This window comes from Thamnophis sirtalis, unplaced genomic scaffold (genome assembly GCF_051295495.1).
Source record: "Thamnophis sirtalis isolate CommonGarterSnake01/CBP01778 unplaced genomic scaffold, rThaSir2_p1.2 scaffold_8, whole genome shotgun sequence".
Taxonomy (NCBI): domain Eukaryota; kingdom Metazoa; phylum Chordata; class Lepidosauria; order Squamata; family Natricidae; genus Thamnophis; species Thamnophis sirtalis.
This window is the reverse complement of record NW_028261388.1, coordinates 6,963,217-6,988,821: the sequence shown is the minus strand read 5'-3', so window position 1 is coordinate 6,988,821 and position 25,605 is coordinate 6,963,217. Positions and strand designations below refer to the sequence as shown.

Genomic DNA, 25,605 nt, shown 5'->3' with positions numbered 1-25,605 from the left:
TTTATTGATGATGGACAGGACCACGTGGTTTGAGGTCCTGGGGAGGGAAGGGCAGAGATGCTGAGAGTGCCTGGGTTTTATGCCCTATCTGGGCTTTTGAGTTTGAGCTTGTATTCTGATTGGTTGTCAGACTCCCATGGGGCCATGCAGGCTGTCCTGAGTCCCAGGCTTGGTTGAGCCTTGCTGGGTGATGTAATCTTCCCAAGTGCCATGTGGTGAGATGGGGAGAATGGCTAATCCTATCGTGTCCTAAGGGCCATGTCTTAATCCCATCACCCTGGAGCTGAAGTGGGTAGATCTTTGTTATATGGAATATACTGGCTCAGGCCCTTAATGTCCCATTGACAAGGGAGGGGGCTGAATTTCTCCCTCGCTTTTGGGGAAATATTAATATTTCCTAAAATATTTCATTTTCCTAGAAGAGGGTTGGGTGCTAACTTCCTACAGTAGAAAACCAGAGGAATTATCTTACTTGTGTGCAAATTCCAGATGCCACAACATTTCTTTTGTCATCAACCTGTTGTAGAAAAAACAGGACACGCAAGCCAGCTCTCCAGGGAAGGAATAGTTTATTGCGCAAGTTCAGAGACAAAGGCCTGAACCCCGAGTGATAGGCAGGAAATCCCTTATATAGTTTATCGCGTTCAGATAAAGCCATCTGTTAGTTTTGGAAACACCCCTCAAGATTCGCCCTTAAATTACAGCAGTATTATGTCTACAGGAAATTATAATACATGGTCAGCCAACAGTCAACATAGTATACATTTGAGGAAGTAAATTGTGTCCTTCCAGACAGATATATTAAAATAGAGACTTTTGCTCAGCAGTTTTCATGTGCCTCTAACCTGTGTCTAACCGCACCATGTCCTAAAAGCAAACCTTTGCAATTTCTATATATGAACAGTTAAAGCTTAATATCATGAGACCCTAGTTTGGTTCAGGCTTGAGGCCTACCTTGGTTCAGCCTGCTATCTCAAACCAGCTGCTCATATTCAGCCACAGCCAGCACTGAAACCATCGGTAGGAAAGAAGAAATAGGGAACACCAAGAAATCATTGGCCGAGCTGCGTGCTTTTGAAAAAAATAGAAAAATCACCCTACTTTTAAACATGAAAAGTCATCTCTAATATACAAAATAAAGCCCAACTTTTCTGGAAAAGCATGCCATTAAAACGTGGAGATTTTTAAAAATCGATTTCTTTTATTTATTATTACAGGGAATAAGGGGTTCCATTTTGGAGGTGGCCTGGGGAAGGAATCCATTTAAAGCAATAAAGAAGACTTGTGTGTAAAGTGGGCTCAGGAGACAAATGTTCACAAGAGTTCCATTATAAATCATCTTTATTTGCAATAATTATGCTCGGAACTCCCGCAGTCACATGCCCCCACCATCTAGTCACACCCATTGAACTGATAGTAAAAAATGTTGAAACCCACCCCTGCTTCCCTCCAAAGGTGGTTCCTATTTTTCCACTTGCATTTTTACGTGCTTTCGAACTGCTAGGTTGGCAGAAGCTGGGACAAGTAACGGGAGCTCACTCCGTTATGCGGGGCTAGGGATTTGAACTGCCGAACTGCTGACCTTTCTGATTGACAAGCTCCTCATCTTCCCCCCTTACCCTCTCTCCTATCCCTCTCTTCCCATCTTTCTTCTCTCTTCTGTTTCCCACTCTTCCTCTCATTGGTGTATTTCAGCTTCTGAGCAAACTCCATTCTATGTTGATGGTATTTATGCTTCCATATCAATATACTTAACATAACTTAGTTTTAAAGAAAAAATAAGAGAAGACAGTATACATGTGCAATCATATTACATTAAAATCTAACACTCCTCGTCAAACGCAGCCATTGTTAAGCAAACCCGTTGTTCACTATGGGAGGTGTTTTTTTTTTTTTTGCCGGAAATCAGAAGTAAACCCTGGTTTCCAGAAATCATCCTACTGTATGTCACAATCAGGTCAACATGGGATGCTGCAAACCACCATAAACAAGGCCAATAGCTGAGGGACGAAATTGCAATCATGCGATTGCAGGGATGGACAAACATCAGAACTTTACATTCTGATTTCTGTCATTCCTTTCCAAAACCTGGAATGCTTCGCTTACTCCTTCTGCACCTCTGTCCCATTGTCTCAGTGCAAAGTAGAAAATGTATCAAACCTGAGATGTAATTTGAACTCCGAATATGGAAGGGGACCACTGTAATATCAGATTCATTGGTTACCTAGACACTGAATCCTTGTGACTAAAGAAAATGTGGCACGCCAGCAGCCAGCGGAGCTGGTGGCAGAGTCAGACAGTGAGGAGGTTGGGGAGGAAGATGGGCCAGTCCTGGAGTCTGGGGAAGGCTCTGATGAGGGCTCTGCGTTGGAGGCAGAGAGGGAGCCAGGGCCGTCTGACAGTTATCAGCTGCCTTCGGAGTTGGAGATCAGTGGGGCAGAAGAACAACTGGAGCCTGTTCCTAATGAGCACTTGTGCAGAGCTGCCAGGAGATGGAAACAGCTAAGGAACAATGGCCAACTCAGGAGTAAAGGCACAGGTGGATGGTGAATGGCCCCTCCCATAGGGAATAAAGAGGAGCGAAAGGGGAGGGGAGTTTGCAGGAGACAATTAGTTCACTTAATTAGTGTGAAGATTTGTTCGTGACTCTCAGAGACTCTTTGCCAAGTATTTTCTTGTACAACGTTGCGTTTGGAAGATATCGGCCTGGCAGCTCTCCAAGCCTGATAAGGTCTGTGGTTGTAAATTCACTCTTGAAAGACTATTTGCCTGGACTTTGCTGGATGTGAATGAGAGGAATTCACATTAGCTTAATAAAAAGGTGTTTTGTCGGGTCAAGGATTCTGCTTCATTATTTTGTGAAGCCTAAGTCAGAACAGAAAATGATGGGTTTCGGGTGAGGATGTAGCAAACCAAAGACATCCCTGAAGGAGTAGGGATGACAATATGGCTAAAATTAACAGCAGAATGTGGAATCTTGGCTATTGAAATCTCTCCGGAGAAAGGAGAGGTTGTGAGATTGCCCATACATATTCTGGACAACAGCTCCTCATGAATAGTGGCAGGTACCAATAATTTTCCTTGTAAGTCAGGCAGCTCAAGGGATTCCATCTAAATGCATCATTGTAATGTAGCCATTAAGGATATAAAGTTCAGTCAATCTTTATTTGTTAATCACTTCAGGATTAATTTTTTATTAAAAAAATTAAAATATTGAGAACTTTTGGAATGGGAAGGTTAATGTTATTCATTGGGCGAGTGTAGGAGATAACCATGCTGAGCCTGAGGAAGGGGTTAAACAAGTCATAAGTCATGAATCCCTGAGAGTTCGCAATCAATCTAAGTCCAGCCCACATCGAATGCCTCATTTCCCTTGACCGTTAGTTGGTCAGATTCTCCCACAGAGCTTAAGCTTGCGATAAATCTTTATACTCACTTGAACTGCCTGAATCTCTTGATTTTCACAGTGCTCGACAGTGATATTCCTGTAATCTTTTACGCTAGAAGTTTTAGGGACAAGTTGGAGGATTTAAATTTTTAATATTAACAGCAAAAAGATGATTAGCATGTCAATTTTAGAAAGTTATAAATGGACTAAAGATTCAGATAGGCTTAATACCATTTGGCGCAGTGGTTAAATGCAGCACTGCAAGGTGGCGCAGTGGTTAAATGCAGCACTGCAGGCTACTGCTAGATCAGCAGGTCAGCGGTTCAAATCTCACCGGCTCAGGGTTGACTCAGCCTTCCATCCTTCCGAGGTGGGTAAAATGAGGACCCAGATTGTTGGGGGCAATATGCTGACTCTCTGTAAACCGCTTAGAGAGGCCTGAAAGGCCTATGAAGCGGTATATAAGTCTACTGCTATTGCTCTTGCTATTTTGAAATTGAATATAAGAATCCTCCCTGGATGAAACTATTGATGGTTTTGGTTTCAGAAGAAAAACTGATAAGAAGGGATTTTGATGGTTGGACACTAGAGGGCGCCGGAGTGAAATAAAGATCACCACTAAAGGAGAAACATACTTAAACTCAAATCGATAATGCTGACTGGAGTAAAATATTTCAACAATGAATCTATTGAGAGATATCTGTGAACAGTGGACGTTAATTTTAAAGCACACATCATTATTGATAAGACTAAATAATGTTACAAAAGAGGAACACACTTGGGATAAGGCTGAAAATGATTTACCTGGTAATTGTAGATTTAAAATGAAAGGCTTCAAGACGGTTATGGAAAAAGATAAAATACCGAACGTTCAAATAAAGCTGGTTGATGTTTTAATAAGTAAAAAAGGACACATAAATAATGGATCAGAAATGTGACTCAGATAACCTTTCTATATTGGATTTACAAAAGGGATTTTTTTAATGCTGTCAGCAACTTTGTTGAGAAGAGACAAAGAAAAAATAAAAGAAACCAGGTATTTGGATATCATTGGAAGAGACTAAAGAACAAGAGCAAGGGAAAATAATAGAACGTATTTTTTCTGACTAGGACTGAATGATGTTTTAAGGTTTTGTTTCTAGATAAGATTTATATGGAAAAGAGTTCATTTATTGCATTTAAATTTATTCGATTAAAACCGTGAGGCTGTTTTTACTTGTAATTTTTATTGGCGCTTTATTGATTAGATCTGAATGATGGAAGTTTGACGGTTTTGTTTAAAGGTAGAAAATGAAAGGGACACGGTGGCTCAGTGGCTAAGGCATTGAGCTTGTCGATCAAAACATCAGCAGTTTGGCGGTTTGAATCCCTAGCGCTGCGTAACGGCGTGAGCTCCCATTACTTGTCCCAGCTTCTGCCAACCTAGCAGTTCGAAAGCATGTAAAAATGCAAGCAGAAAAATAGAAACCACCTTTGGTGGGAAGGTAACAGCGTTCCATGCGCCTTCAGCGTTGAGTCCGTGGCCACATGACCACGGAGACGTCTTCGGACAGCGCTGGCTCTTCGGCTTTGAAACAGAGATGAGCACCGCCCCCTAGAGTCGGGAACAACTAGCACATATGTGCGAGGGGAACCTTTATCTTAGAAAATGAGAAATGCATGTCAAAGGAAGGAATGCAGATAGATTTATTAGGTCAAGTTTATAATAAACATGTTCTTATTTCTGGTTAACCCTTAATGGGCTTTTGCTGATTCGGATGGACGAGGCTTTAAAATCGGCTAATAGAGAATGAAGTGAGATATGGGATGAAGAGATTGTTGTATTTTAAAACATGAGGGGTGGGGGTTGCAAACAACAACACACTCCCCAAATGCCCCGAACATCTCCAATAAGTTCTTAAAAGCAAAATGGAACCCTTTTGTCTGGTCTAGATAAATTGGGGAACAAGCCAATATAATGATTGTGGAATCCTTGGTGCCCTCTGAGCTTGGTTGTTTTCTTGAAGATGTTTCATGGCCCAACTAACATCATCAGTGCTGTTTGCAGGGAGGAGGAGGAGGAGGAGGAGGAGAGGAGGAGGAGGAGGAGGAAGAGGAGGAGAAGGAGGAAGAGGAGGAGGAGGAAGTGAGGAGGAGGAGGAAGAGGAGGAGGAGGAGGAAGATGATGATGATGAGGAGGAGGAAGTGAGGAGGAGGAGGAGGAAGAGGAGGAGGAAGTGAGGAGGAGGAGAAGGAAAAAGAGGAGGAGGAGGGGGGAGGAGGAGGAGGAGGAGGAGGAGGAGGAGGAGGAGGAGGAGGAGGAGGAGGAGGAGGAGGAGGAAAAGAGTATGTGGGGTCCTTGGTGTTCTCTGAGCTTGGTTGTTTTCTGGAAGACGTTTCATTACTCAACTAGGAAACATCATCCGGCTAATAGGGAGTGAGGTTTGCTCTCATTGTATATATTGGTGGCCTGCCCTGTCAGTTTTGGTAATCTTGGTGGTTCCATGATTGGGCTGTTGTTTACTGTTAGTTTGTTTGGCAATCCCTTGAATGGGGTATTGTTTCCTTCTGGATTGTTGGAGTCATGTTAATTTTGGTGCCTCTGCCCATCTGGGTGTTGTTTGTTGGCGAGGAGGTGTAACCTAGTAATGAAATGTCTGCAAGAAAAACCACCAAGCTCAGAGAACACCAAGGACCCCGTAATTCAGCCCTGATCTAGAAGCATTCTCTTCTACCAATAGAATAATTCTTATTTAGGCCTCACAGCTGTTCCGACAGTGAGGAGGTTGGGGAGGAACATGGGCCAGTCCTGGAGTCTGGGGAAGGCTCTTATGAGGGCTCTGTGTCGGAGGCAGAGAGGGGGTCAAGGCCTTCTGGAAGTTATCAGCTGCCTTCAGAGTCAGACATCAGTGAGGCAGACGAATAGCTGGAGCCTGTTCCCAGTGTGCGCATGCGCAGAGTTGCCAGATGAAGGGAACAGATCAGGAACAAGGGTCAACTTGGGACTAAGGCCACAAGTGGACAGTGAATGGCCCCTCCCAGAGGAAAGGAGGAGGAGCCGAGGTGGCGCAGTGCAGGCCACTTCAGCTGACTGCTATCTGCAGTTCAGCGGTTCAAATCTCACCGGCTCAGGGTTGACTCAGCCTTCCATCCTTCCGAGGTGGGTGAAATGAGGATCCGGATTGTTGTTGGGGGCAATATGCTGACTCTATAAACCGCTTAGAGAGGGCTGAAAGCCCTATGAAGCGGTATACAAGTCTAACTGCTATTGCTATTGCTAAATAAAAGAGGAGCGAAAGGGGAGTGGAGTTTGCAGGAGGCAATTAGTTCATTCCTTGCATTCTTGCCAAGTATTGCGGCGTCTGAAAGATATCGACCTGGCCGCTCTCCAAGCCTGATAAAGGTCGGTAATTGTGAACTATCTTGAAAGACTGTGGGAGAGGAAAGACTTGAATAACAAAGTTGGAAGAGGCCTTGGAGGTCCCATAATCCCAACCCACTGCTCAAGCAGGAGACCCTGTACAATTTGGCTGTCCACTCTCTTCTTTAAAGCCTCCAGTATTGGAGCACCCACAAGGTCTGGAGGCAGGTTGTTCCACTGGTTAATTGTTCCCACTGTCAGAAAATTTATCCTATAGTTCTAGGTTGCATCGCTTCTCTTATTACTTTCCACCCATAGCTTCTTGTCCTTTGGAGAATAGGTTAACCCCCTCTTCTTGGTGATGGCCCCCTCAAATATTGGAAGACTGCTATTATGTTACCTCCTCCAAGGGGCGCAGTGGTTAAATGCAGCATTGCAGGCTACTTCAGCTGACTGCAGTTCTGCAGTTCGGCTGTTCAAATCTCACCGGCTCAGGGTTGACTCAGCCTTCCATCCTTCCGAGGTGGGTAAAATGAGGACCCGGATTGTTGTTGGGGGCAATATGCTGACTCTGTAAACCGCTTAGAGAGGGCTGAAAGCCCTATGAAGCGGTATATAAGTCTAACTGCTATTGCTATTGCTATCCTGCCCATCTTTTCATTAAAGAAGACATACCCCATTCCCACAACCGTTCTTCCTATGTTTTTGCCTCCAGTCTTCGTACGTTGTTCTTATGTTTTAGCCTCCTTGATAAGTATCCATCCATTGCCTCTTGTCCTACCCTCAGGTGCCTTGGAGAATAGTTTGACTCCCTCTTCTTTGTGGCAACCCCTGAGATATTGGAAGACTGCTATCATGTCTCCCCTAGTCCTTCTTTTCATCAAACTAGATGTACCCAATTTCATCCGTTGCTTCTTGTTCCACCCTCAGATGCTTTGGAGAATAGTTTCACTTCCTCTTCTTTGTGGCAACCCCTGAGATATTGGAAGACTGCTATCATGTCTCCCCTAGTCCTTCTTTTCATTCAACGAGACATACCCAATTCCATCCATCCATCACTTCTTGTCCTGATTTCAGGTGCTTTCGAAAATAGATTTACCCCCTCTTCATGTCACCCCGCCAAGCCCTTCTTGCCGCTAGACTAACCATACCCAACTTCTTACAAGATTCCACCTTAACAAGGTCTTTTTGAGAGGCAATTAAAGTTGCATCCAACCCTCCTAGGACTTATCCAGAGCATAAAAATGCAGTATCCCATTTTTGGGGTGTGCTAATTCTGAAAAAAAAAACACCAATTGCATGCCCAGTGCTGGATCAAATACGTTGACAGAGGCGAGCGATAACCGAGCTCACGTACACCGTGTGTGTGTGTGTGTGTGAGTGTGTGTGTGTGCGTGTAGCACGCCCCGTCTGTGTCGCTGAGCTGACCTCCCCTTATGATGTAAAACACGAGAGTCTAGGAGGTACCGGTTTTTTTTATAATGCATCAGCTTCGGTGGCTGTGCAGAGCGATTTGGCTTCATTCTACCGGCGAGGGGGAACTCAGCAGCTGATGGGGTGGGGGGGCCTCTCGTGAAGCTGCCGCTGCTTCTGCTGCTCAGTGAGTCTCTGCTTTTGTTCCCGTGAAACCTGCCTCTTTGGGGAGGTGAGTGATGCAGCTTTGGAATGTTTCTTCCCCCCCACCCCACTAAAGACGATGGCTAATTTGTCTTTCAGCCTTTCCATGGATTTTTTTCTGCTGCAAGATCTTGGCGCTGGCAAGAGAATGGTGTGTGGGGGGGGGGTTAGCAGCATGCCGAAGCGTTATCTTTATATAGGAGGGGATGGGGAGAAGAGGAAGGGACAGGTGGGCATCGTTCAATTCTTGCAAAAAAAAAAAATTAGCCCAAGTTTTTGGCTTTCTTTTTAAAAAAAAAAAAAATTAGCCCGCTATTAAGAGGCGCTAATAGCAACAGCATCACTATTTGCTTTGAACCGCTGGCTTTTTGATGAGAGGAGAGAGGCAAGGGAAGCTTGGGGAAAACGCTTAAGAAAAAAAGCTTTCTCTCTCTCTCTCTCTTTTTTTTTTGAACGCCATTATTCGACACCTTACGGTTTCAGATTTGCATTTTTTGGAGGGGGGGGACCGCCGTTGTTGCTGGGCGCATGCAGCCAGAGGTCTGAAGTGTGATTGGCACAATCGGTCTCAATAGCCGTTCGCTGAGATAGTGCCATACGCTAACATTGAGCCGGCAAGCATTTCCAGGCGGTTTACATCTGGATTGCGTGTAGGTTGCAGGCTGCATGTCCAGAGTTTGACAGAGATGGATTCCGCGTATTGTCTTCTCGAGTGAATGTCTAGAGAAAGCCAGAGGAAGAACAGGTAACCCATCACCTGGTGGATCGGGCAGCCATCAGTGATATTACAACAAAAATGAGACATGTGGATAGATAGATAGATAGATAGATAGATAGATAGATAGATAGATAGATAGATAGATAGATAGATAGATAGATAGAAAGATAGAAAGATAGACAGACAGACAGACAGACAGACAGACAGACAGACAGACAGATTGATGAGAGAGAGAGAGAGAGAGAGAGAGAGAGAGAGAGAGAGAGAGAGAGAGAGAGAGAGAGAGAGAGAGAGAGAGAGAGAGAGAGAGAGAGAGAGAGAGAGAGAGAGAGAGAGAGAGAGAGAGAGAGAGAGAGAGAGAGAGAGAGAGAGAGAGAGAGAGAGAGAGAATGGGTTTGGATATTCCTGAAATATAACCGAGGTTTTGGAAGGTAATACAAATGCAAACTTTAACCAGATTCTGGTTATTCACTCTGATGATGCATGCCCTGTTTACTTCATGCAGTAGGTGAAGAGAATAGGGTGCTAATGTTTAAGCAGCCTACAAAATCGGTTGCAGGAGTCCAGTTTTTATTTCAAACGAAGGATTTTCACACACACACACACCATACTCTACACACCATCATCACCTTTGCGCTCGAAAAATAGCAATAATACTCAATCTTGTCTCGCTCCTATTATTCTGTTACCTCGTTTTCTTCAGATGCTTAAAAAAGGAAAGGGGAAAAAAGCTTTAATTCCCACTCCCACTCCGGCCGCCCCCATGTAATTCACCTTTACTTTGGACAATGCAGAGTTTAAAGGAGTGCTTGTTTCTTTTTGATAACTTTGCAAGTTCAGTAAGTTGGCCTAAGAATGTTTCTGAATTTAACTTTAATTTAAAAAGGAATAAAGTGTTATTTAGGAATGACTCCACTCACAAAATGATAGATAGATAGATAGATAGATAGATAGATAGATAGATAGATAGATAGATAGATAGATAGATAGATAGATAGATAGATGAATGATAGATAGATAGATAGATAGACAGACAGACAGACAGACAGACAGAAAGACAGATGATAGATGATAGATAGATAGATAGATAGATAGATAGATAGATAGATAGATAGATGATAGATAGATAGATAGATAGATAGATAGATAGATAGATAGATAGATAGATAGATAGATAGATAGGTTTCTGTTTGTGTGCACTGTATTCCTCATCCAAATCAGGTTGGCATAAAATATGGCAAAACAGATATCTTGTAAGTTTGAGCAATGGATGGAAACTAAACCAGGAGAGAAGCAACCTAGAACTAAGGAGAAATTTCCTGACAGTTAGAACAATAAGCCAGTGGAACAACTTGCCTCCAGAGGTTGTGGGTGCTCCAACATAGGAGGCTTTTAAGAAAAGATCGGAGAATGATTTCTCTGAAATGGTATAGGGTCTCCTGCCTGAGCAGGGGGTTGGACTAGAAGACCTCCAAGGTCCCTTCCAACGCTGTTATTCTGATAATACCTGGCAAAAGAATTGCATCATTTTCTTGCCGGCAATCTAACTAGCTTTTAGACTGTCTCTCTGTGTTGCTTACGACTGTCACAGTGAAAGTTGTTGTTGCGTAGCAGAATAGCCGTCTTTGTTTTTCCTTGAAGAGGTTTCGCTTCTCATCCAAGAAGCTTCTTCGGTTCTGACTGAATGGTGGGGAATGGAAGGGTTTATATTCCTTTCATATCTGGTCATTAGCACTCTGAAGGTAGGTGTCCGTTGAGCCCACACACACACACACTTGGAGATTTATCTGCAGACCAGAATGATTGCAAAGAACTTAAATCCTTCTGTTCCACACCATTCAGTCCGAACTGAAGAAGCTTCTTGGATGAGAAGCGAAATGTTTTAGGGGGGGGGGACCCAAGAAATTCGAATTGACTTTTGAAAAATCACCTTTGGGACAACCATGACCTGGATGACTGAGAATATACATTGACATTCCATGTTAGCATTTCCCCCCCCCCTTGAAATGGAATCTGTTTATATAAAAAGCTTAGGAAAACTGTGAGATTTAGAATCTCTATTTCCCATGTACGTGCAATTTATAGCAGCAATATGAAATGCTGGTCCTGTCCTATATGTCATTTCTATTTTGACTACCGCATACTTGCATGCAGAACTGCTACACCCGGTATAAATCCAAGTAAATTTCTATGATCTGGTTGGGAAACGTTCAGTCAAGTGTCCCCGAGGCATTTTAAACACCAGCTCCTAAATTTTTACTTTTTAAAACGTTTTTTATTGTTGTTATTATTATTATTTTATGACTGGTTCCGCTAGAGCAGATTGGTCTGCTGGAGGAGGAGACTGGATTTGCCCATCTTGATCTCAGATAAGCTTTGACATGATGAGATGTTCTTATCCACCTAAATTTTGGTTTCAAAGGAGCTTCACGAGACTATCTCTAAAGTGGGATGAATGGGTCATCAAACAGCCAGTTGTTCTCAGCCTCAGGAAAGCGATGCCTTTTGGAACGAAACTCCCGATTTCACTTACTCATTGGCCATGACGGAGCAAAATAGACACCTTGGACCTGTAGTGGACAATTCCATGAAAATATCTGACTCCGTGGCTAGCCATTCCAACAGCAAAACCCAGACGAGAGATGGTTAAAGAAGGGATTCTGAATTAAAAATGCTTTTAAACTTGTGCAGTATAAGCACACCATATTTTTTTCCCCAAGCCAAGTGAATTATGCAGAGTTGCGTTAGTGAATTTCAAGGAGGACGTTGCAGAGCTAAGAAAAGATGTCTACAACTGATTTGGGGATTGGAGCGATTTCTCTGTGCTGAAATGACATTAAGTCTGGGGTTTTTTTGCAGGAGAGATATCTAAGAAGAAGCAACAACACAATAGCAGAGTTGGAAGGGACCTTGGAGGTCTTCCAGTCCAACCCCCTGCTTAGGCAGGAAACCCTACACCACTTCAGCCAAATGGATATCCAACATCTTCTTAAAAACTTCCAGTGTTGGAGCATTCACAACTTCTGGAGGCAAGTTCTTCCACTGGTTAATTGTTCTAACTGTCAGGAAATTTCTCCTCAGTTCTAAGTTGATTCTCTCCTTGATTAGTTTCCACCCATTGCTTCTTGTTCTGCCCTCAGGTGCTTTGGAGAGTAGCTTGACTCCCTCTTCTTTGTGGCAGCCTCTGAGATATTGGAAGACTGCTATCATGTCTCCCCTAGTCCTTCTTTTCATTAAACTAGACATACCCAGTTCCTGCAAAAGTTCTTCATATATTTTAGCCTCCAGTCCCCTAATCATCTTTGTTGCTCTTCTCTGCACTCTTTCTAGAGTCTCCACATCTTTTTTACGTCGTGGCGACCAAAACTGGATGCAGTATTCCAAGTGGGGTCTTACCAAATATTTGCAAAGTTACACGTGGTGTAGAGAGCAGAGCAGGTGTATCTCCCTCAACCCCTTCCAAATATCGTGAGGTGGAGTCACCGCCATAGTAAAAAAAAAATCAGAAGAGACTGTAGAATTGAATTAGGGAATTGTCTGTTATATGGTAAAGTAAAGCATACCAAGTTTAAAAAAAAAAGGTTAGATGAAGTCATGGAAAATAAAGGAGCTAATTGCATTGAGGATACACTTTGACTGTTTGCTAGGAGCAAGAAGGAACATAGCTAAATAGACAGGTTTTGCTCTTCTTCTTTTCGTATCCACGGGTGGGAGTGGGTTTCAATCCATATCTGATCCCTATTATCCAATCCAACTCTGTCTCTCTCTCACTCCCCCCTTCTCTCTCGTGCACTTTCTCTCTGTTTCCCTGTCTTTCTCTCCCTCTCTCTCTCTCTTTCTATCTATCTATCTATCTATCTATCTATCTCTATCTCTCTCTGTCTCACTTTCCCTCTTTCTGTCTTTCTCTGTCTCTTTCTCGCTCTGTTTCTTTATCTCTCTCTGTCTCACTTTCCATCTCTCTTGCTCTGTTTCTTTGTCTCTCTCTCTCCTTCTCTCTCTCTCTGTCTCTCTGTGTGACTTTCTCTCTCTCTCGTTCTCTGTCTATCTTTCTCTCTGTCTCTCTTCTCTCTCCGTCTATCTTTCTCTCTGTCTCTCTCTGTCTCTCTTTCTCTCTGTCTCTCTTCTCTCTGTCTGTCTCTCTTTCTGTCTATCTTTCTCCCTGTCTCTCTTCTCTCTCTCTGTCTCACTTTCTCTGTCTCTCTGTGTCTTTCTATCTCTTTTTCTCTGTCTATCTTTCTCTCTGTCTCTCTTCTCTTTCTGTCTATCTTTCTCTCTGTCTCTCTCCGTCTCTCTTTCTCTCTGTCTCTCTTCTCTCTCTCTGTCTCTCTTTCTCTCTCTGTCTATCTTTCTCCCTGTCTCTCTTCTCTCTCTCTGTCTCACTTTCTCTGTCTCTCTGTGTCTTTCTCTCTCTCTCTTTCTCTGTCTATCTTTCTCTCTGTCTCTCTTCTCTCTCCGTCTATCTTTCTCTCTGTCTCTCTCTGTCTCTCTTTCTCTCTGTCTCTCTTCTCTCTCTCTTTCTCTCTCTGTCTCTCTTTCTCCCTGTCTCTCTTTCTCTGTCTCTCTGTCTTTGTCTCTTTCTCTCTGTTTCTTTGTTTCTCTCTCCTTTTTTCTCTCACTCTCTGTGTCTCTCTCTCCTTCTCTCCTTCTGTCTGTCTCTCTTCTCTCTGTCTCTCTTTCCCTCTTTCTTTCTCTGTTTCTCTCTGTGTGTGTGTGTGTGTCTCTCCTCTCTCTCTCTCTCTCTCTCTCTCTCTCTCTCTCTCTCTCTCTCTTCTTTTTTTTTTGCAAAGTCTGCAACTGCATCCATCTGTCAGAGTATTTGCATTGTGCTTATCACCATGGGTACCGCTATAAATGATGCCGGGGAAATGAAGCATAAAAATATAGATACTGCAGCTGGGACAATAAAGCAAGGGAAGGTTGACAGCCCAGCTTTGTTAAGGAGTGTCCTAAGTTGGTCTTGTTCAGATGAGTTACTTGTGGATGGGTGGATAAACAGGGACAAATAAGGCCCTTCTAGATTTGCCCCACCCCTCCCGCCTGTTAGACAGGAATACACAAGATTGGAGAAACCAGTCCATAATTCCCTAAGCCAAGGATGGCTTGCATCCCAAACGATTGGAATGTTTTCAGTGAGATCACATGACTCAGCTAAACAATGATACTTGGTTACTGGACTACAATAAATATAGCATTCCCAATAACTAAACCAGGCATCTGATAGGAAAGAACTCAGAATAGACTGCAGTGTGATCAATCTCTTTCGTGGAAATCCAAAAGGTGCTTTTTTTCAGGAGGCAATTGGACTTTCTTGTTTTTTTTTCTTTTGAAGACGTTTCCCTTCTCATCCAAGAAGCTTCTTCAACTCTGACTTGGATGGTGGGAAACGGAATGATTTATATTCCTTGCAGGCAGCTGGTCATTTGCATCCTTTTTGAGGGTCCTTGGAGGCTTATCTGTGTCTTCAGGGTCACCTGAGTGGTGCAAATGGTTCCTGTAGTCTGCCATTTTTCCCTCTGGAAATCCATTCCTACTCCCACACCATTCCAAGGGTCTTCACCCCAAATTCTATAGCTAAAGGTCTGTAGAGATTCTCCATCATCCAGGTCATGGTTGTCCCAAAGGTGCTTTTTTCAGGACTTTCTGCGTTTTTTCTTTTGAAGACGTTTCGTTTCTCATCCAAGAAGCTTCTTCTGCTCTGACAGGACAGCGAGGAAAGGGAAGGATTTATATTCTTTCATGGAAGCTTAACCTTTCATCTCCCCACCCGTCCAGTCAGAACGGATGAAGCTTCTTGGATGAGAAGCGAAACGTCTTCTCTTTCTGCCTCGAGAAAAAAAAAAATACAGCCCAGTTGCCTTGGAGAAAAAGCGCCTTTTAGATAACTACGACTCGGATGACTAAGAATCTCCATCGAAATCCTTTCATGAAAAGTTGGGAGTACCCGTAGTTTTGTGAATGTCAACCAAATCTTTAAGACTAAAATGTGAGGTGGGGACCTATTGATTGATTGGCTGATTGATTTTTTTTGCCATCAAGTCAATGTTGACTCTTAGTCAGTGGTGGGTTTCAAAAATTGTTCGAACCTACTCTGTGGGTGTGGCCTCCTTTGTGGGAGTGGCTTGCCACCCATGTGACCGGATGGGAGTGGCTTGCCGTCCATGTGACCGGATATGAAGATGCCGACGATACTTGTCAGAACCACCTTAAGTTACCTCACACACAGCACTGGCATGCATAAGAATATGATGTAAACTTGTCTTTTAAAAGGCATCTTTGGTTTGCGTTAAAACAACTTCAACACACTCAATGTTCTGATTGCACCACAAACGCAGTAGTCATCCTTACCTTTCACAGAGGCACTGAGTTTTATAAATAGGAGCATGATAGTGTAGAATAATCATATCCAAGGACCAGTGGTGGGTTTCAAACAATTTTGGAACCTCTTCTGTAGGTGTGGCCTGCTTTCCGGGTCCACTGGTGGAACCTCTTCTAACCGGTTCGGTAGATTTGACAAACCGGTTCTACCGACTAGGTGCAAACTGGTAGGAACCCACCTCTGCTCTTAGTGATCAAATACAAAGATTTCTCCTGGGTCTAGGACAATTCGTCACAACCAATTTGCCATGGGCAACTCACTGGGGGGACAACTCACCATGGTAAATTCACCCTGAGACAATTTTCTGCGGAGCAAGAGTTACACTAATATTGAAGAAATGGAGGACTGTAGCCATTAAAGCAGAGAATGAGGTGGCTGGATGGAGTCACCGAAGCAATCGGCGTGAGCTTAAATGGACTCCGGGGGAATGGTAGAGGACAGGAAGGCCTGGAGGAATCCTGTCCGTGGGCATGTCGCGATGGGTCGGATATGACTTTGCAACTAACAATAACAACAAGCCATTAAAGAAAGGATCCCTCTAAGGAGGGACACAATGAAATGGGAATGACCCATTATTTTTTGAATTATTTGAAAGAATTAAATTGAATTGATGAATTGTTCCGTGGCGAGTTGACTGCTGTGAGTTGGCCATTCCGATCTGTCCCTCACCTGGTCCTTCAAAACTTCCATCACTACTGTAACTGAATTCATACTTCTTGCTCAGTGGTGGGTTTCAAAAATTGTTCGAACCTACTCTGTGGGTGTGGCCTCCTTTGTGGGAGTGGCTTGCCACCCATGTGACCGGATGGCAGTGGCTTGCCGCCCATGTGACCGGATATGAAGATACCGACGACACTTGTCACAACCACCTTAAATTACCTCACACCCAGCACTGGCATGCATAAGAATAGGATGTAAACTTGTTTTTTAAAAGGCATCTTTGGTTTGCGTTAAAACAACTTCAACACACGCCATGTTCTGATTGCACCACAAACGCAGTAGTCATCCTTACCTTTTACAGTGGCACTGAGTTTTATAAATATGAGCATGATAGTGTAGAATAATCATATCCAAGGACCAGTGGTGGGTTTCAAAAATTTTTGGAAGCTCTTCTGTAGGTGTGGCCTGCTTTCCGGGTCCACTGGTGGAACCTCTTCTAACCGGTTCAGTAGATTTGACGAACCGGTTCTACCGAATAGGTGCGAACTGGTAGGAACCCACCTCTGTTCTTGCTGCTGGCCATTAAAAAAAGTGCAGAGGAGAGCAACCAGGATGATGAGGGGACTGGAGGCTAAAACATATGAACAACAGTTACAGGAACTGGGCATGGTTAGTCTAGGGAAGAGAAGTACTAGGGGAGACATGATAGCATCTTCCAATATTTGAGGGGCTGCCACAGAGAGCAAGGGGTCAAGCTATTCTCCAAGGGACCTGAAGGCCAGGCAAGGAATAATGGATGGAAACTGATCGAGATTCAACCTGGAAATAAGGAGAAATTTTCTGACAGTGAGAAAATCCAACCGATGGAATAGAAGTTGCCTTCAGAAGTTCTGGGAGCTTCATCACTGGAGGCTTTCAAGGAGAGACTGGACTGCCATCTGTCAGAAACAGTGTAGGGTCTCCTGCTTGGGTGTGGGGGTTGGACTAGATGACCTACAAGGTCCCTTCCAACTCTGTTAATCTGTTAAATCTTTCCTTTCCCAACCTTAGAACTTTCTCCAGACAGCTGTGTCTGAAGTATGATTTCTTTGAGGTAATTTGTATCTTGAGTGAGAAGTCTGGCTTGATTCATTCGATGATCTGTCTGTTTGCTTTCTTGGCCATCCCTATTATTCTCCAAGACCAATTAAAGCGCACGTGCGCGCACGCGCACACACACACACACACACATCAATGTACATTCTGTCCTACTTCTTTAAAAATGAACTCCCTGGTGACTTTGAGAGGACAGTCCTTATGGAATATGAGGGATTAGTTGGAAAAGAAGAGCGTATAGGATCATATACTATGGAAGTAGTGGAGGATGGATGGAGCTAGTGACAGATTTTTATTTTCCTGGGCTCCAAGATCACCGCAGATGGGGACTGCAGCCAAGAAATCAAAAGACGCTTGCTCCTGGGGAGGAAAGCTATGGCAAAGCTAGAAAGCATACTAAAAAGCAGAAACATCGCCCTGCCAACAAAAGGGCTTATAGTCAAGGTTACGGTTTTCCCAGTTGCAATGTATGGCTTTGAAGGTTGGACCATAAGAAAGGCTGAGTGCCAAAGAATTGAGGCCTCTGAACTCTGGTGCTGGAGAAGACTCCCGCTCCTTAACAGCCCTCTCTCAGCGGTTTACAGAGTTGTTGTGGCCTGCCAGCGGCCAGCAGAGCTGGCAGCAGATTCAGACCGTGAGGAGGTTGTGGAGGAACATGGACCAATACTGGAGTCTGGGGAAGGCTCTGACAAGTGCTTTGTGTCAGAGACAGAAATGGGGCCAGGGACATCTGACAGTTATCAACTGCCTTCGGAGTCAGAGATCAGTGGGGCAGAAGAACAGCTGGAGCCTGTTCCCGGTGTGCGCATGAGTAGAGTTGCCAGACAAAGGGAACAGCTAAGGAACAAGGGTCGACTTGTGAGTAAGGCCACAGGTGAACAGTGAATGGCCGCTCCCATAGGGAATAAAAGAGGAGCAAAGGGGGAGTGGAGTTTGCAGGAGTCAATTAGTTCATTCCTGCATTTTTTTGAGGGGGGGATTTTTATTTTTTTAATTAAACAAAAACACACACAAAAAGAATCATATTTCGCTACTCCAGGGGAAGGATACTGCAAAATCTTCATTCCCTCCCCACTCCAGGGGAAGGATACTGCAAAATTCCAGTTCCCTCAGCTGGGACTCTGGAGGCAGAGAATAGATCGGGGCAGGGCCAGTCAGAGGTGGTATTTACTGGTTCTCCGAACTACTCAAAATTTCCGCTACTGGTTCTCCAGAACTGGTCAGAACCTGCTGAATACCGTCTCTGGGATCAGCCATGTTCTGGTTTCATTGGCAATTGGATTCCAGGAGATCTCTGATTTACCATATTTTTTGGAATATAAGACGCACCGTATAAGACGCGCCAAGGTTTTGAAGAGGCAATTTTTTTAAAAAAAGTAGGTAGGTAGATAGAGGGAGGGAGGGAGAGAGAGAGAGAGAGAAATACAGTAGGTAGGGAGAGAGAGAATGTGTAGGTAGGTAGGTAGGTAGGTAGGTAGGTAGCTAAAGGGAGAGAGAGAGAGAGAGAGAGAGAGAGAGAGAGAGAGAGAGAGAAAGAGAAATACAGTAGGTAGATAGGTAGGGAGAGAGAGGGTGTGTAAGTAGGTAGGTAGGTAGAGGGATAGAGAGAGAGAAATAGAGACAGAGAGAAATACAGTAGATAGGTAGGTATTTCTGCTGGCACATCACTTGATCAATGTAATTCTCATCAATCAATTAAAGAGCTTTCCAAAAGGAAAAAAAAGTTTTTGCACTCTGCAAACCTCCCAAAAACGGCCCGTTTTTCACAAAAACCGGCCTGTTTTTTTTTTTTCAAAAAAAGGCATAAATAGCCTTGTGGGGGGGCTTGCAGAGTGCTCCTGGGGAGGGCAAAAACGAGCAAAAAACGGCCCGTTTTTCACGAAATTGCATACATAGCCTTTTGGAGGCTTATAGAGTGCTGCTGGGAGCCCCCGTTTTTTGCTCATTTCTGCCCTCCCCAGCCCCCAGGATCTCTCTGAACGCCTCCATAAGGATATGCCCAGCCATTTTGGTGAAGGGAGGCAAAAAATGTTGTATTCGATGTATAAGACGCACCCAGATTTTCAGCCTCTTTTTTTTGAGGAAAAAAGTGTGCGTCTTATACTCCGAAAAATACGGTAAAAACCTCACGTTTTCTGTGTTTCTGTGTTTCTGTAAATACTTTGGTAGCCAAATCAGCCCAGCAACATTCTGTTTCATAGGAAGCCTGCCCAACTTCTGTCCAAACCGGTGGTCAATTTTGCAATTTTGGGAGGGGGCTAGTAGTTCTTCCTTACCAACGTGGTCTCGTTAACCTCGACGAGCATAGTCAATCAGAATAGAGCTGGAAGGGACCTTGGAGGTCTTCTTCTAGTAGGGGTGTCAAACTCCCAGACCGTGGGCTGGATGCATCACGGGCTGGCCACGCCCATGCCTGGTTTAGTGAAGGGGGAGGAAAAGTCCCGATACGTCACGTGACGACATGATGACGTGAGTTTGACACCCCTGGCCTATATAATTTCAGGCAGTCTTTTCTTAAAAACCTCCAGTGATGGATCACCTACAACTCCTAGAGGCAAGCTGTTCCACTGGCTAATTGTTCTCACTGTTAAGAAGTTTCTCCTTAAAATTGGTGACTAGAAGACTTGCAAAATCCCCTTCCAACTCGGTTAATCTGTATTGGTATCTACTTGCAGGGAAGGGACTAGACTTTGAATCAGTTCTACAGCTGGAATTCTGGTCCAATTCAATTATTGTTTTCAGTGCTGTTTTTTTTTCCACCTTGTTATCCAAAAGGGCCCATTTCCCTATGCCAATTTAAGATTTACTATAACAACATAAATAGAATGTTTCTTCTTGTCCCACTGAATGCGGATCCAGTTTTGATTTTCCACTCAATTCCAGTTTTATTGAACGGTAATTCGATTTGGCCCCCATTTAATATACTCGGCGCCGGAAGGTTAAATAGATAAGGAAGCTTTGACAAATATCTGAGGATATTTTCATGTCCGGCAAATGGATGAATTTATTTGGATGACTCGCTCCTCACCACGTTCCCTTTTTGTTGAGGGGGGGGGGGGACAATTTCTCCATGCTCTCCAGTCTTGTAAGGTGTTTATTTGCCTTAAGAAGGGGACGGGGTGGTTCAGTGGGTAAGATGCTGAGCTTGTCGATCAGAAAAGCCGGCAGTTCAGCGGTTCGAATCCCTAGCTCCGCGTAATGGAGTGAGCTCCTGATACTTGTCCCAGCTTCTGTCAACCTAGCAGTTCAAAAGCATGTGAAAAATACAAGTAGAAAAATAGGAAGCACCTTCGGTGGGAAAGGAACAGCGTTCCGTGCGCCTTCGGCATTTAGTCATGTCGGCCACATGACCATGGAGACGTCTTTGGATAGCGCTGGCTCTTCGGCTATGAAACGGAGATGAGCACCGCCCCCTAGAGTCGGGAACAACTAGCACATGTGTGCTAGGGGAAGCTTTACTTTTTAACCTGTGTTTTCATGAATATTGGCAAAATTCTCTGAACGGCCAATGGCCAGTTTGCAAAAGGCCTGAAATGCGTCCATCCCTTCCTCATTTGTTCAACAGACCGTTACAAATTTGGATGCAGCGAAATGTTCTTATTTGCCTCGTTTGTTTGGCTTCATTTCGGGATTTACAAAAGCAAAAAAAAAAAAGCAAAAAAAAAATCAACATTACATAACCTTTGTATTTCCTAAGGTTTTTTATTTTAGTTCTCTTTGGTTAATTGTGGGCGGCTGTGCATATGTTTGCAGGCTTTGTATTATGTTATGTTGGTTTTTTTTTAAAATTTTCCTCTTCTCGTTTTATCTTCTTGTACAACAGTCAGACCCCTATGATTGGGAAAATTAAGAAATAGGGAAAGTGTTTTTTTTTTAAAAAAAATAGAATGCTAATTAATTAAATAGAAAATTAATTCAGTGAATGGGATCTATAGGAATGTAGAGGAAAGTTGTCAACCCTACTCAATTGTTCAATAAAAACATATAAAGATATAGTGGTGAAGGCATCAGGCTAGAAAGCAAGAGATTGTGAGTTCAAGTCTCACCAAAGGCATGATAGCCAGCTGGGTGACTTTCTCTCCCTCCCTCCCTTCATCCCTCCCTTTCTCTCTGTCTTCCCTTCCCCCCCTCTCTCTTTTCCTTCCCTCTTTTCTGTCTCTTTCTTTTTCCCTTCCTTCCTTCCTTTTTCTCTTTCTCTCCCTTCCTTCCTTCCTTCCTTTCTCTCTTTCTTTTTCCCTTTCTCCCTTTCTCTCTCTCTCCTCCTTCCTTCCTTCTTTTCTGTCTTTTTCCCTTCCTTCCTTTCTCCCTCTTTCTTCCTTTCTCCCTTTCTCTTTCTGTCTCTCCCTCCCTCCCTCCCTTCCTTTTCCTGAGCATCTGTGATCTCCTCAGAAGTCTTCTCCAACACCAAAGTTGAAGCACAGAGATCTTCTCCTCCTCCTCCTCCTCCTCCTCCTCCTCCTCCTCCTCCTCCTCCTCCTCCTCCTCCTCCTCCTCCTCCTCCTCCTCCTCCTTCCAAGTTCAGCCTTTCCCTCTTGGTCTCATGGAAAAGCTTCACTTCATCAATTCTGATTGAACAATGGGTGTGGATTGACACAAATCCGCACCAATTCACAGCACAAGATACAGAGGAACAAAACTGCTAGAAACCAATATAGGTAACATCCACCCTCCCCCAAAAAGCCAACTGTGAAAAGACAAACACACAGGATCTGCAACCCACAACTTCGGCAAGTTTACGATGGCTAGGAGATTCTGGGAGTTGACATTTCTCCTTTACGTTTGGAGAGAGATGAGGTTAGGAAACACTGCTCTAAATTATTGATAATTATTTGTTTAAAGAAAATTTAGACCAGTGTTTCTCAACCTTGGCAACTTGAAGATGTCTGGACTTCAAGTCCCAGAATTCCCCAGCCAGCATTCGCTGGCTGGGGAATTCTGGGACTTGAAGTCCAGACATCTTCAAGTTGCCAAGGTTGAGAAACACTGATTTAGACCATGCGCAGGCCATTACCCTGCTGAGTGTACAAGACAAAAATGGGGGGAAATTAAGGGAGGGGGAAATGTAACCCTCCCCTCCCCCCCCCTTGTTTCTTTCTCTGATGGTCTGTTAACTCTGATAGATATGAAGTCATCAAGAGTCAATTTAGGAACCAGATCCTGGGTGCAGCTGCTGCGTATCAAGGCATTTCTGCATAAACAACCTCAGATTATCCTGATCTGGAATCAGCTGCACGGCCTCTCATTTTCCACATTTATTTTTCCATTTTAAAGCAAATTGTTTTGTTCGGGAGCAGAGGCAGGATTTATTTGTTTAAAAAAGTCCAACTGGGCTAGTAATGTAGCTGGGCATGACAGTCCAATTAGCACCCGCCAGGAGCCTCTAATGAAATTGAAGGCAGCTCGACCAGAAGTGGAAACACGTTGTCTCTCCAGATTAGGGAGAGAGGGAGGGAAGGGAGGAGGAAAGAGGAGGGAGGGACAGAGGGGAGGGAGGGATGAATGGGGGAAGAAGAAGGAGGGAGGGAGGAAGAAGAGGGAGAGAGGAGGGAGGGAAGGAAGGAAGGAGGGAGGGAGGGAGGGACAGAGGGGAGGGAGGGATGAATGGGGGAAGAAGAGGGAGGGAAGGGAGGAAGGAAGGAAGAAGAGGGAGGGAGGAGGGAAGGAAGGAAGGAATGAAGGAAGGAGGAGGGAGGGACAGGGGAGGGAGGGATGAATGGGGGAAGAAGAAGGAGGGAGGGAGGAAGAAGAGGGAGAGAGGAGGGAGGGAAGGAAGGAAGGAGGGAGGGAAGGAGGGACAGAGGGGAGGGAGGGATGAATGGGGGAAGAAGGGAGGGAAGGGAGGAAGGAAGGAAGAAGAGGGAGGGAGGAATGAAGGAGGAGAGGGGAAGAGGGGAGGGAGGAATGAATGGGGGAAGAAGAGGGAGGGAGGAAGAAGAGAGAGAGAGGAGGGAAGGAAGTAGGGACAGAGGGGAGGGAGGGATGAATGGAGGAAGAAGAGGGATAGAGGGAAGGGAGGGAGGAAGGAAGAAGAGGGAGGGAAGAGGGAAGGAAGGAACAAAGGAGATGGAGGGAAAGATGGAAGGAAGAAGAGGGAGGGAAGGAGGGGAGGAGGAGGGAGGAAGGAAGAATAGGGAGGGAAGAAAGGAAGGAAGTTAAATTTGGGACAGTAGTATCATTTGAACAGATTGGCTGGCATCTTAAGTTATTTTTTATTTTTATTTTTGCTATGTGAACAAGTGTTGCCCATCAGATAAAATAGCAATTGGCTTCAGACCAAGATGCCAAAAGCTGGCTCATAAACGCATCCAAATCTTTGCTTGTCAGGCCCAAGACAGTCAAGCCTGCTTGGAAGTGGCCACACATCCTTCTTAGAGTCCCAATAGATTCTGCTTTAATTGCATATTGAATAGAATCCTAAAGGCGAGGTGGTTTGGGGGTGAAAGTGCTAGATTTAGGAACCAAAGGGAGACAGAGATTCCAACCACGTTTCCCAGCAAGCTCCCGGTGGCACTTTCGACTAGTTGAGCTCTCTCCTCTCAAACTATCTCGCTTGCTATGGGAGAAAATAGCAAGAGGAAGCATTATGTATGGTACATAATGATCCTTCTCCCCTTCCTCCTTCTCCTTCTCTATCCCTTTCCCCCTTCCCCTCCTCCTTTTCTTCCTCCTCCACCACCTCTTCCTCCTTCTCCTCCCTTCCCCTTCTCCGTCCCTTTCCCCGCCCCTGCTTCTCTACTTCTTCCTTCTCCTCCACCTCCTCCTCCACCACCTCTTCCTCCTTCTTCCTTCCCCTTCTCCTCCCCTCCTCCCCTCCATCCCCTCCCCCCTCCTCCTTCTCCACCACTACCAATTCCTCAACCCTCAGCTTCATCTTCTCCCTCTTCCTCCTCCCCTTTCCTTTCCCCTTCCTCCTCTTCCACCTCCACTCCTCCTCCTCTTTCCCCTTCCTTCTCCTCCTCTTCTTCCTCTCCTCTTCCTCCTCCTCCCCCTCCTCGATTATCATACAATGTATTGCTTCCAAGTTTGGAATGGCTGTTCCTTAGCTTCTGAAAAAACATCCACACCCAGCACCTGTCATCTGAACAGACCCGTTGTCTCCCATCTGATTACGTCCCGGAGGTCGGAGTTGGTCTGTGATGTTTCAAAGAAGTCAAATGGATTTCTGATGGGTTTTCAGTGGCTCAGAAGGCGTGATGGGACCTTCTCTTTTGGACAGACCCGCCCCCCAAAATCCCTCCAACCTCTTTGAAACCTCTAAAGCCATGATGCCGAACCTATGGCGCGCATGCCACGGGTGGCACGAAGAGCCCTCTCTGCGGGCATGCATGCCATCGCCCCAGCTCAGCTGCACCGCACACGCACGCACGCTTTCTGCCAGCCAGGCAGCTGGTTTTCGGGACTCTGCTGTGCATGTGTGGGGGTGGAGCCCATGTGGGAGATGCGCACACATGCACCAGGGGGAGGGGGTTGTGCATGCATGCGTGGAGGTGTAGGAGTACAGGGGTGTGTGGTGCTCCCCCCCCAGCCCGTTTTTTGGTCCCAGGAGGTTGCAGGGAGGCCTAAAATCATACAATTGATACACTGAGCCGAGGTGGCGCAGTGGTTAAATGCAGCACTGCAGGCTACTTCAGCTGACTGCAGTTCGGCTGTTCAAATCTCACCGGCTCAGGGTTGACTCAGCCTTCCATCCTTCCGAGGTGGGTGAAATGAGGACCCGGATTGTTGTTGGGGGGCGATATGCTGACTCTGTAAACCGCTTAGAGAGGGCTGAAAGCCCTATGAAGCGGTATATAAGTCTAACTGCTATTGCTATTGCTATTGCTAAAATGGGGCGTGGGGGGATTGTGCATGCATGCACGAAGGGGTGGGGTGAGCATGGGGGGGGATGTTGCACGTGCATCGCATTCTGGGTGTATGCAGGTGCCTTCAGCATGCGCCGACCCAAAGGTTACCCATCCCTGCTCTAACGTTTGTTGGCTTATTGATTTATTGGCCTTGGGGACAACCGGAAGACAACAATGAAAGAAGAGTGACAGATCACAGCGTCCTTATTTCAGGGCAGAATTCACTGTCTGGCTTTCGAGAGACATTTCAATCGCCTCGAATTCCCTCCGGTGTTCAAGGACAGCCTCGGTCTGGGTGGGGAGGGGGGGCTTAGATGTGCAAAAAGACTTCTGAGGATGAGTGGGCCACAATTTTAAACCAAAGGTGACCTCTCTCCATCCCCCAGGAAGCCAGCACTGAATTCGTTATCAACTCCGAAGACGCTGACGGGCCCTCTTGAAGGGTAGTCACATCACTCCAGATTGTCAGCCAGATGATATTTCAAACTCCCCATATTGCTTTACAAATGGCTCAGCAGAACGAGGGAGAGTAGAATAGGAGATATTTTGTGTGTGTGTCCGTGT

The 25,605-nt window shown here is 45.0% G+C and overlaps 1 protein-coding gene across 11 annotated transcripts in view; it reads left to right on the top strand.

Annotated features, from left to right (window-relative positions):
* DLG2 (discs large MAGUK scaffold protein 2) overlaps positions 1-25,605 on the top strand; it is a 1,057,900-nt gene that overhangs the window by 923,716 nt on the left and 108,579 nt on the right. The window contains exon 1 of one of the 11 annotated variants that reach the window (XM_087721039.1): positions 8,138-8,373. The exons of the other annotated variants lie outside the window; for them this stretch is intronic. The gene's annotated coding sequence lies outside the window, so the exon portion shown is untranslated. Of the gene's footprint in view, positions 1-8,137; positions 8,374-25,605 lie in introns of those variants that run through there. 11 annotated transcript variants of the gene reach the window in all.